This window comes from Typopeltis vanoorti, chromosome 2 (genome assembly GCF_054136105.1).
Source record: "Typopeltis vanoorti isolate ZY-2024b chromosome 2, IOZ_Tvanoo_1.0, whole genome shotgun sequence".
NCBI classification, from domain to species: Eukaryota; Metazoa; Arthropoda; class Arachnida; order Uropygi; family Thelyphonidae; genus Typopeltis; species Typopeltis vanoorti.
This window is the reverse complement of record NC_143550.1, coordinates 46610492-46623501: the sequence shown is the minus strand read 5'-3', so window position 1 is coordinate 46623501 and position 13010 is coordinate 46610492. Positions and strand designations below refer to the sequence as shown.

The 13010-nt window shown below is 35.6% G+C and overlaps 1 protein-coding gene across 2 annotated transcripts in view; it reads left to right on the top strand.

The window, feature by feature from the left end:
* The window catches only part of PolD2 (DNA polymerase delta subunit 2), a 186682-nt gene that overhangs the window by 113106 nt on the left and 60566 nt on the right, over nt 1–13010 (top strand). The gene's annotated exons all lie outside the window — the stretch shown is intronic.

Sequence of the window (13010 nt, the reverse complement as noted above, 5' to 3'; positions counted from 1 at the left end):
TATATTTCCTTTGAGAACCAGTCTTTGTCTTTCTAGGATTGAGCTGAAGTTCTATGTCCCCTTATTTGCTATAAAAAAAAAAGTAAAATAAAAAAAAAACTGTTTTTGATTTAATTTGACATGCTTAGCTAATTTTTTCTCATAATCGGATTTAGCCTTCCTTACCATACTAGTTTCCCTTCTTGCCTGTGCTGTATTTCTCATGAGCATGCTTATCATCTTATTTCTTTATATTTCTTACACAGTTCTTTCTTTTTGCAGCTCCTGCTTTATATTGGTACTCATCCACTTGATCCTTACTCAGTTTATCCTCCTGACCCTGGGTACGTAGTTTGATACTTCCTGTCTTAAACAATCCCTCACCACTTTCCATGCACTACTGATATTCATTCCTTGTAACTTCTTAAGGTGTGGCTCTGCTCCAAGCTGCCACCTAAGTTTGTCATAATCACCAGCTTTTATAGTTCCACATAAACCCTTTCTTGAGTGAGAATTCCACATGTTGAGCAACCTCCCAAAACAGAAAACTGCATGGTCACTTTCCTCGATTGGTGATAGATTTGCTACTGTAGTTATAGATAGATCTGGCAGTATAGACTGAGATGAGATAGCAACTGGAAGTAAAGAAATTGAGTTTCCCTAATTTTTGAAAGACAGTTACCTCAGCCAGTATGTAACTGAGGGCACATGAGGATTGAGGGTCTTGATCACCTTATCAGAGGATGTTCTTATAAATGAGGTGTCAAATCATCCTCCATTTAGTGAGAGTGACTATGAAGTGTTTATCTGGGTGATTTTCAGCAGTGTGAGGACTTCTATGAGGAAAGGGTATATGTGGAACTACAAGGCTGGTGATTATGAGAAGCTCAGGAGATAGCTTGCAGGTGTAGCATGGAATGAGGAGTTGGGTGGAAAGGACATCAATACCGCTTTGGTGATATTCAAGAACTATCTAAATTTATTCCAAGGTTCAGAAGGTAGATGTGAAATGGATGAATGAAGAGATCAAGCATGTGATACAGAGGAAAAAGGCATTATGGAGGCAACATAAAAGGAGTGATAATAATCGATTACATGATGATTACAAAGGACATGCAAGGAGGGTGACTTGCTTGGTAAGGGTAGCAAAAGTGAAGTATGAGCAGCAGTTAGATAAGGAAGCCAAAAAAAAAAAATCATAGGGAGTTCTTTCGTTATGTAGCTAACAGAAAAAAAAAGAATGATTATGGAAGGATAACAATGATTTGAGAAAATGGTATAAGAACAACTGCTTCAGAAGACATAGTTGAGATATTTAATGAGTAGTTCATAAAGGTCTTTCATTCTTGTGAATTTGGCATCATGGAGAGGTTGAGACCAGTGGACGATGAGCAGGAGAAACTGAACATAAGTGAGCAAGAGATATATGGGGAATTGAGCAAACTTGATGAAAAGGCTGCTAGACTTGATAATATATCATCTTGTATTTTAAAGGAATTTACCAGGGAGTTGACATCTGCCTTGACATATTTGTTTAATATGAGTCTTACATTAGGTCAAGTTCCAAAAGAGTGGAAGGAAGGCAAGATTGTGCTGCTTCATAAGGGAGGTGACAGTGTAACAAAGGGTGTTGTTTACCTATACTTGTATTGTAATATCTTTATTCTCTTATATCTCTATTCTTTATCTTTATCTTTTATTCTTTATTACTAATTAGCTGTGTGCTCTTTCTCTCTCGTAACATTTCTCACTTACTCTGTGTATTATGTTTATCCACCTTCTGTATTTATTTAGTCGTATGTCTATGAACACTGAAAAATTTATTTGTCAGACTGCGCCATCAGTATATCAAATATTCGGCATAAGATTCAATAAAACTTCCGGTAGATCTCTCTTTCTCTCTTATTAGTGTAACTTCCTTCAACAAAGTTTACATAAACAGTCATGGGTCTTAACTAATAAAACTATGCTTTTAATGCCTTAGTTGTTTCCCCTCTCACAAGTTCTATTTATTTAGGAACAGTGCAGGATCAGGCAGCACTCTTTTAACAAATACTTAAAACACATTTATTTACATTAATATGAAATATACATGAATGAAACGACAGGGAGATTGCTTTCTCTACCCATTTATAAAATCTTTAGCATAAAATTAGAACCCTTTCACTTCAACACTAAATAATCTCTTTAACTCTAAAACTTATTTACTCTCTGATTACAAATTCAACTTATTAAACTTCTAGTTTACTCGCAAAGAGGTTATTCTTTACAAATTAGATGTCAACTTCTAACAAGCCAATTGACTCTCTTATGGACACTTCTTATTACTATTAAACTAATTCTTAACAGTCCATATACAACATATCTCCCAGATTATAAGAGAAAATATACAAAGGGAAGTAACTTACAGAGGCTCTGTACACATTCAGTCAAGAGTCTTTTATTAAAGTCTTTATGGCTTTTTTTTCATCTCGAGTTTTAGGCTTCCTTCAGGAGTATCTTGCTACAGCAGTATCACTTCGGGATATTAGCAGGCTTTTTGACTGCAATCTGCGGTACTCGAATAGCACATATACAACAGGTTTCAGCACATGGGCAAATTCTCCCCTGGATCCTTACTTCGGGAACTTCTGCTTCTAATTGCTGCCTCATCTGCTACTAATTACTGATCACTGTAACTGCCGCTGACTGGCTCTGGCTCTTTTTGGTACCAGTTCTTTGCCTTTTGCTCTCTCGGCACCTGGATCTCGGCTCTCCTCCTCAGTAACTGGAGTCTTGCCTCACCTCTTTTCTCTGCCACCACTGCTCTGGTTCGTACTCTGCTTATGGTCTGCAGTTCACCTCCTCTCTGGTTCCAACTTCTATTGACTCTCTGCTGACGACTGGAAGCCCCTTATGCTTGTCTCAGTTCCCTTTTATTTTGTGATCTTGGGTCCTTGCACTAAGGGTAGTAAACCCTGAAGAATTCGAAATGACTCTTTCATCTTCTTTTAAGTTCAACCCATTCTTTGTTCTCTTCCGTGCACTCTTTTAATCGTAAGTTTCTAGCCAGCTTAAAGTTGTTTGAACCTTTCTGGTCTCTCAGGCACTGACTTTGTAGGTGTTTATGCACAGAGCTTGTAAGCATTTTCTCATACACAAAATTCGTGAACAACCTTTTTTATACCATCATAGAGAGCTATTACACAATGTTCTGGCGGCAAAACATTGCCTCTGTTATTAACACTCTAAAATATTCTTTAAAGGAGTATATGCAGTTAATTTCTAAAGGTTATTTACAATAATATCGATCATAAAATATACAGAGACAAACAATTTTTACAATATTCTCATGGGACTTGACCTCTGTAAAAAAATCGATGTAAAGCGTTTTGGTATTTTTAAGCTACATTGAGTTTTTACAACAGAACTCAAGCATCAAATTATAGGCCTACCTGTGTGTCAGTTGTTGTGGTTAAAGTGTTGGGAGAGGCTGGTGAGAACCAGGATCCAGAATGAGTTGATAGCAATGGTATTATCTTTGGTGGACACCATGGATTTTCTAAAGGGTCATCTTTTAGTAATCTATGTACTTATTACAATAAGGTGATGGCTCCGTTTGACAAATGAGATGGATACACAGTAGTATACTTAGACTTTGAAAAGCTTATTATAAATTACCACATGATAAGCTGATAGTCAAACTACAGCAGATGGGGTTGGAGATTGGTTATATGACAGATATCAGCAAGTTGTGTATGGGGGAGCAATATCTCGGAAGAGGAATGAAGAAGAGATGCAAAGTTAGACTTTGAAAAGCTTATTATAAATTACCACATGATAAGCTGATAGTCAAACTACAGCAGATGGGGTTGGAGATTAGACTAGTGCAGTTTATTGGAGATTGGTTATATGACAGATATCAGCAAGTTGTGTATGGGGGAGCAATATCTCGGAAGAGGAATGAAGAAGAGATGCAAAGTTGGGATGAACTATAAGGAGTAGAGCAGATGTTCTGGCTTTAAAAGAAGACTTGAATAGCTTGAGTGAATGTGCACAGGAGTGGGGATGACAGTTCAATTTTGCAAAATGTAAGGTTTTAAAATTTGGGAAACAGAGAAGGGAAGTAGAATTTATGCTATGTGGGGATATATTGTTAGAGGTGAAGGAAATAGATCTTTGGAGTGATTGTGGATAAGGATCTAAAATTTAGAGGACATTGCCAAAATTGGAGGACAACACAATGAATTCTGGGAATGATGTGGAGGCAGTGGCGCACCGACCCCCCCCCCCCCCCAAAAAAAGAAAAAGTTGAAATACACTAAAAAATTTTTCAAAATACTTTTCCTAATTAAAATTCATTTTTTTATTTATGTTGTGTCGTGTCTTCTATTTCTATGCTACTTATGAATTAGCGGTCACATAAGGTGAGAGTACGCTATAGCAATGTTTCTCAACCTGTGGTCCGCAACGATGGGACAGGTGGTCCACAGGCTGACTTAAATTAACCAAATAAATCTATATATTTTAATTATCCAAACAAAACAAATTAAATTTAGATGAAAAGCCAAATGGCTATATTTTCTGGCAAAGTTAGTTAAATTAAGGGGATAAAAATCATAATGTGAAGAAGCATAATGTGTTTTCACATTATGAGAAAATATCAAGGATAGTGAGGGAGCTTGGTGTTGTACTACCAAGTGGTCACTTACGCTTGGATTCGCCGATAGTTCTTCGGCATGAAACTCGTAGATCGTAGTTTTCAATCTTAGAGTTTCACATGCTGGCTGTAAAATAATAAGGGATTTTTATCCCCTTAATTTAAAACAAATTAAAATTGAATAATTGGCAGAATGTTCATGGAATGAACATTCTGCCACTATTTTAATTTGTAGTGGCAGAATGACGAATAATAAAAGAGGGATTAATATGGTTTTATTGCTTACACTTTTCCTTGTTTTTTTGTCAGCTTTGAAGTGAACATGTGTTGTCCACATGACCACATTTCAACCCTTCAACCAAGGCTCAATATATGTCTTCAGAAGTGCTAAGTAATACTTGGACAAAGTGTGTTGTGAGTTAACCCCAGTATTTATATATTTTTAGGAAATTGCACGACTGAAAGATAAAAGCAAGCTGCCAGTTGAGTTGAAATGCTAATCTCTTCAACCGAATTCCATATGTGAAACTGCCATAACAACATTCATTATATATATATATATATATATATTGCTAAGTTTTAACACGTTTACGAATTTTAACGCCTTCGGTTGAACTTTATTGCTGCTTTGGGCCAGGCAAACTCACACACACATCTAATTAATAACAATAGTTTTTAGTTAGATACTGTGTTTGCCATGATAACTAATAATTAAGGAATTGACAGCGTACACTAGAAATATAAATTAAATAAACTTTAATATATACTTTCCAATATTTCGGCAAATGTCACGTTGCCATCTTCTTGGGAACAATACAAAGACACGTGCACACAAGTTCTACATAACAGCAAATGAGAACTGAAGCTAGGATGCTAACGTTTTTCTAAAGTCCTGATGGTGCCCCTGGTGGGCTATATTGGTAGTTCTTGGCCTTTGGGTTGAAGTTCTTCTGATAAATGTTTCCCAAATTTGGAGCAGTCTCATGCATCCAAATTTGTTGATGTTTGGCATGTTCCTAAGGGCTGAGGCTGATTCCATGAATAGTTTTTCATATTTGAACTTGCTGCGGTATATTATTGTGGCTTTCTTCCATCTTATTCTGTGGCAAGTATCCAGAGCGTGGTCTGCAAGCCCAGAGTGGCTGTACTGGTGAAATCGGATGTAATCCTTGTATTCTGAGATTCTGATATTTGCTGTCCTGCCTGTTGGGCCAAAGTAGGACAATATACAGCTGCAAGGGACCTGGTATACACCAGGTAGGTCTAGGGGAAGTGGTTGGTCTTTAGTGGAGCGGATAAGGGATGCCAATTTTCTGTGTGGTCTGTAACAAGTGGTCAAGTCAGGTCAAGTCAAGTCAAGTCATGGCATCCCTATATCGGAAAGTATATAGTATATATCGGAAATATCGGAAAGTATATATTAAAGTTTATTTAATTTATATTTCTAGTGTACACTGTCAATTCCTTAATGATTAATTATCATATTTAACCAGCGTATAAGCCTCGCTACGAGAACTGTGTTTGCCAGTTCAACATATGGTTTTGCTTGAGTCTAAATAGCATAGTTTCTGTATGAAAGGACATGTGATTCATTAATTAGTGTCATTTTTATCCCATTTGTCTCTAATTGCACTACTGTTTGTTGAGAAATATATTACACAGACTGCTGGTACCTTATTCACTGACATAATAAAAGTACTTGTTTTTCTTGTCTCTGCAATATAGTAGCTATTGGAGAGGGCGTGTTGTTTACCATGGGAGCAAATTATTATCCCCCGCTCTGAACGTGTTTCAGCTTTTTTTCATTTGCGAGGTACATGCAAAACTTTTTAATTTCTTTTTTTGAAAAGTAAAATCAGGGATACGAGTTATATGCGAGGGTGAGTTATATTCAAGTAAGTACGGTATTTCAATTATGGATTGAAATACCGTAGAAGGTACAAATACATTGGTACCTACTTTTAACGGAAAAATAGCTCGTTGACAGTGATAATACAAAACGAGTTTGTAATGACAGTTTGTGTGTAGTTTCTGAAGAGAAAAAGGTCTGTAACGAATCCACAGAAACACAGAATTCCCATCAGTTGCAATGTGATAATATTAATACGCTGAATCAAAGGAAAGAGTTGCCGACTTTCTGGACACTCGACCAGTGGATCTCATTCAAAGGTAAATACAATTGGTTATTTTGTAGGAACATTTTTCTGTTTTGTGACTTTTCTCCCTTTACGGTAATTATGCCTACATTATTGTGTTATTATTCAACAATTGTTTGCAGTTTTAAATGTGTATATAAATCAGTATCAACAGTAGCCTGATTATGAATGCATGATGAAAGGGACAGGGAAGTTTGGAGCTTCCCCGGATAGTATTCAAAAGGTAAATACAATTGGTTATTTTGTATATAGGGCCCTGAAACTTATTAGTTTAGAATTTAACCACTGGGAAAGTGTTTGTCCACCTCAAAACTCTGAAACTGAATTTGGAAACAGATTTTTTGAATAACTTATAAGAAATTTCTGTGGGTTCGCGATCCATTTCAGGCTTGCAGTCACGAGAATGACCTTTCGTTATCGAAAAAAAAAAGTACAGCTAATTGAGCTTTCAAGTGACAGTGGGCTTAAAATGCAATTCCGTGATCGTGGTTCAGCTTGATTTTGGATCAAGCCTTCACTAAGAAGTGAATTTACCGAATTATCTGAAGAAGCATCAAAAATTGTCATGCAGTTTTCTACAACTTATTTTTTTGAGAAAGGATTTTCATTACCCCCTCTTCAAATAAAAACAAAATACAGAATTCATCTTAGTATGTGTGCCGATCTTCGACTGAAGTTGACCAATATTGAGCCAGATATCCAGCAACTCTGCAATGCCAAGAAGCTCATCCATCTCATTAAAAGTAAATGGTAAATAATTATATCATATTATTTGTTTAATAAAAATTAAAACTTTGTTCAGTGATGATACACTTTTACTCGTTTACGTCCAAGTTAATTATGTTTCCATATATATTCAAAACATGCTTTTAGATTTATTATGTTATAAATGGCATAGTTTTTTCCAAATGTTAAAAAAATTACCTAACTTAGTGGTCCATAGAATTGTTTTAGGCATTTTACTTGTCCTTGGGCTTAGAAAGGGTGAGAAATGCTGTCCTATAGCTGTCCGAGCAGGCCAGAAAGGATCATGGGTATCATGTATTGGCGAATCATTGCAGATGCTCAGTCATAGGTCATGTGCGATACACTCGTATTCTGTGCTATTTTGCATCAAGTTTGTTGAAAAGCATGTCTTGAACTTGAAACTTCTTTCCATCTCTGAAGAGTAACCTTACCATACGTAAATTCTTCAATAACATTGAAGTTAAGTTAAAATTTTAAAGTTAGATTTGTAAAAGATTTTATTTTGTTTTTTGGATTTTGTGCTTCAAATTATGGCTGAAAAACGTATGCAGAGTATTTTATTGAACTATTTCAAAAAACCAAACAAGGATGATTCAAATGTTAGTAGCAATGTTGGTGCTATTAATATTGTCAATACTGATTTGGATTCGGTTTCCCCAGTCATAGGTCTGACAAAACTGTCGAATTATCCAGAAGAAAGTACTTCCTTAGTTATTAATAATTCTCATAACATTGCATTTTTGAAAGAACAAACATTTAATTCTGATGATAATTTAGATATTGTGAAAAAGTTGTGGAAATCAAAACCAAATTTTAATTTTCCTGCGACCTGTGCTGCAATTCACAACTAAAGTTTTCAATACACATGGCTAAAAATTACATGGCTTGTGTACTCTTAAGTTGAAAATAGTGTGTACTGTAAATATTGTGTGTTTTTTGCACCTGCTAATGTTGAAAAATCTAAATCTGAAGTACCTGAGCAGTTAGTTATGCAAGATTATAATAATTGGAAGAAAGCCATTGAAAAATTTAATAATCATCAAAAAAACAAAATATCATATAATGGCTGTTTATGACTTACGAAAGGCTAAACAATATTCAAGATGGAAAATGTATTCCAATCAATCTACAAATTGATGTAGATAGTGCATTACAAGCTGCAGTTAATCGGAAACGATTAGAGCTGATTATAAAAACAGTAATTTTATGTGGTCAGCAAAATATATTGAGAAGACATCGTGATTATGGAGAATTTTCATTTGAATAGGAGCCAATCGCCAATGAAAGCAATTTTCGAGCTTTGTTAAGAACGAGAATCGATGCAGGTGACAAAAACTTGGCTGAACATTTTAAACATTCTGCCAAAAACACTACCTACAATAGTTGGAACATACAAAATCAAATTATAAATGCATGTAATGAAATCATTTTGAACCGTTTGGTCGAAAAAATTAATTCACCGAAATGTTTTTCAATTCTTGCGAATGAAACTTGTGACATTTCTACCACTGAACATCTTTCCTTGTGTGCCAGGTATATAGATGAAGAAAATGACAAAGTTTGTGAACAATTTTTACAATTTGTTCCTGTAACAAGCACTACAGGAAAAAACTTATCCGACAAAATATTAGAAAGCTTAAATAATTATGGCATCGATTTGTCATATTTACGTGGGCAAAGTTACGACGGTGCCGCATCAATGAGCAGAAAGTTTAATGGTATCCAATCTCACATATCAGCTATATATCCACAAGCTTCATATGTTCATTGTGCATCGCATAGTTTGAATTTGGCAATTGGAAATGCTGTATCTGTGACTGAAATAAGAAATTGCATTGGCATAATTGAAAAGGTACACAATTTCTTCAATACCCCTAAGACAGGACGTCCTTGTTGAGAACATTCATAAATATTCACCGTATACTAAGCCATCATGACCATGGTGGAATTATATGATGCAGTGATTCATAGTCTTGAAACAATCATTTCTTGGGAAGACAGAGACTCGTCCTCTAACGCAAAACTTTTGAATAATTCATTGTGTGACTTTGGTTTTATAATATTTTTATTTAGCCTGCAAAAAATATTTGCTTACACCTTACCATTGTCTAAAATAATGCAAAAATCTGACAGTGACCTCTTAATTGCCCTAAATTTTGTTGATGAGTTATGGCTCAATTAAATACCATTCATGAAACACTAAGAGTCTTCATTTAAAGATATTTACGATGAAGCATGTATAAAAGCCAAGAACTACATGAAAACAAACATTAAGATCCAATGTTCCAGCAGATTCTGTAGAAGAGTATTTCAGGAAAACTATTTTCATTCCATTTATTGATCAAATATTGACTCAACTTCAGGATTGTTTCAGTCAACACTGCAACATTTTTAAAAAATTTTTTTCTCTTCTACCAAATGGAAAAGATGCTCCAACAGCAAGTGTAATGGAAGATTTTTGTCAGTTGTATGAATTTTATGCCGGTGATTTGTCTTATACAAATCCAGCAATTTTGAACGCCGAATTCAAGTTGTGGTATAAGAAATTTGAAAAACCGTTTGCAATAGCTCCGTGCAAAAATGCCGTCGATGCAGTTTCAAAGTGTGACAAAATGATTTTAGTGGATAGGAGGAAGAGTGATGATATGATAGAGACATACAAATTGGTAAGGGGTTGTTATAGGATCAGTATTTGAGATATTTTTTCATAAAATGGTAGGAGGTAAGGAAAGAACAAGAGGTCATCCTTGGAAGTTGTATAAAGAGGGTGTGAACAGGGGGGAAGTGAGCAGCAAGTTTTTTGCATGCACAGTTGTGAATGATTGGATGCCTTACATTAGAGTGTGTACAGAGAATTTGATTATGTTTAACGCAAGGTTTGATGAGCTGTGTGTGTGTATGACAAAGGGATCTTCTAGATGAGTCTGACTCCATGAGGTCTAACGATAATAATAATCTTCTAATGCCATTACAAGATCCAGCACTCTCAGACTCCTATTCCACTCTATGTTTTGTTTCAGGTAATTATCCCTTAGTAACTGTATAAATTGCAATTCCATCTTGCCATGTGTCCTTTCTTCCTCATAATGTATATCTCCATAGTTGAAGTCTCCCATGATAATTACTCGGCCTGCACTCATTGTGCTATTCTGCTGATGTATGTCATTCATATCTTCTGAATCACCAGATCTAATGCAGCAAACAACAATACATGTTGTCCAATTGACCTTGGTCTTGCACCAGGCAGCCTCAAGTGAACAATTTTCCTCAGATCTACAGTCCTCCTTAATATCTATTTTTGTTGGTTGAATTTCTTCTGCTATTAATAATGCCCCTCTGTCTTCTCTGAAAATACAACATTCCTTTCATTTTATCCCTTTAATTACATCATTCTTTGCCAAGCAGGTCTCACTGATGCCAAAATTTTTGGCCAATGATAAAACTCCTCTCCTTTATTTCTGAACTTCTAGCATTCATGTTCATGTATTTCCACATTCACTTGGGTACACAGTTACCCTTGCATAATGTAATTACCAGCCTATTCAGATTTGGAAACCTGGAAAACTGCATTCAGCTGTTAATGGTAATTTCTGCACTCACATTCATTTATCCAAGGGGGTGGCTATTTCCACATTGTCATCTCGCACTTATTTGTCCCATGTGAACCACATGTTTGCATCCATCCTTCCACTAACATCTCTTTTCCCTGGTTTAGCCCTTCCAGATTTTAAATAAGCAACACTTTTTCCAAACATCTAACTTGAAAACCATTCAGATGTAGTCTATTAGGCATATAGAGTATATCCTTTTGTCCAACAAATCCACTCCATACATCTACTGCACATCATTCCTGTTGTACATTCTTCTCATTGACTTATTAGAAATCATGGGCTGCCTTCTCAATTCTACCCTATCATGCTGAGCAGCAGATTCAGAATCTTTATTTTTTTAATTTTCATTTTCACTTTAAGTAATTCTTTCATATCCTCTCTCTCATTGCATATTTCTCAACTTTGAAATCATTTGTGCCTGCACCAAACAATCAACTCCTTCACTTCTCTCTTCTGCAAACTAACAGCTTCATTAACATCCTTGATCTTTGCACTTGGAATACATGCTTTTGTCAGTTTCTCATTAAGTATACCTCTTGTCATTGAATCTCCCTACAATACTTTTGCTTTACTTCCAGTTTCTTGCACTTTTATGCTTTTTCCATTCACTTGTTTCATTCACTCTCTGTCTCTCTCCTACTATTCTACATACCACTCATTTCTCTAGTTTCTTGAATTCATGTTTTGTCTTGTAGAAGTCCATGTAAGCATGCTATTTCTTTCTGCACTGTTATCTCATCATGCACATTATTGCTTTCGTCTCCACTTCCTTCACATTCTCATTTGTATTTCTTACACTATCATTCACTGCTTCCACTACATTCTCTGTAACACTTACACAATTCTGCCTTACATTGATATCATCTACCTCATTCTCCCACTTTTGGTGTGATTTGAATTTCTTGTACTCGCCCATGAAATGTTTCTGACATACATGCTCTCGCACCACGGACTATTCACTCTTGGAAATGAATATATTACACACATGCTACTTTGCACTAAATCCCACATGTTGATATCGTTGAAAGTCATCATCATCAAATTCCTGACATGTACCCTCAAGGGGTGTACAGGATATGATAGTACTACATGAAAAATTTACATCATTACTAACTTCCTATCTATAATTTTACTCCAAATCAGTTGGTTACATGTCAAAACTCCAACATTATCAGATCTTATATTTCTGTCGTCTAAGGCACTTTATACTGTATCAATCCACCTATATCTTGGTCTTCCTCTGGATCTTTTTCCTGCCAACCTGGCAGACAACACTTGTTTTGCTAATCTTTCCTTGCCCATTCTATTTAAGTGGCCATACCACCTGACATTAGCTCTGCTAACATATTCCTGGATGCTGACAATGCGAAGTTCTTTCCTAATATCCTCGTTTTTAATATGATATTGCCATTGATACCATCTGTTCACGCCTCTAATCTTTCTCAGGACTTTCATATCTGCGGTCTCTAGTCTTTGGTCAAGTGTTTTACTTCTGACCCAGCTCTCAGATCCATAAGTTAAAACTGGTTTGAACACTGTCTTGTATACAGCTAATTTGGTGTTCCGACTAATTTCTGTCTTTTCCATATGAATTTATTCAATTGACTTCCTACCATACCAGCTTTGTTGATTCTGTTGTCTATTTACATATTTAATTTACCATCTTCACTAAAAAGTGTGCCTAAGTAGCTGAAATGTTTTACTTGTTCCACAGGTTCCCTGTTCACAACACAGTTGACATTATCAAAATAGGTATCAACAATTCTACCTATTTTCATTGTCTTTGTCTTTTTAATGCTGCCCATCATACTATATCTATTACAACAGTTATTCAATTTAGTCAGGGAATCTTGCAAACTTGTAGCAGATTTATTTAGA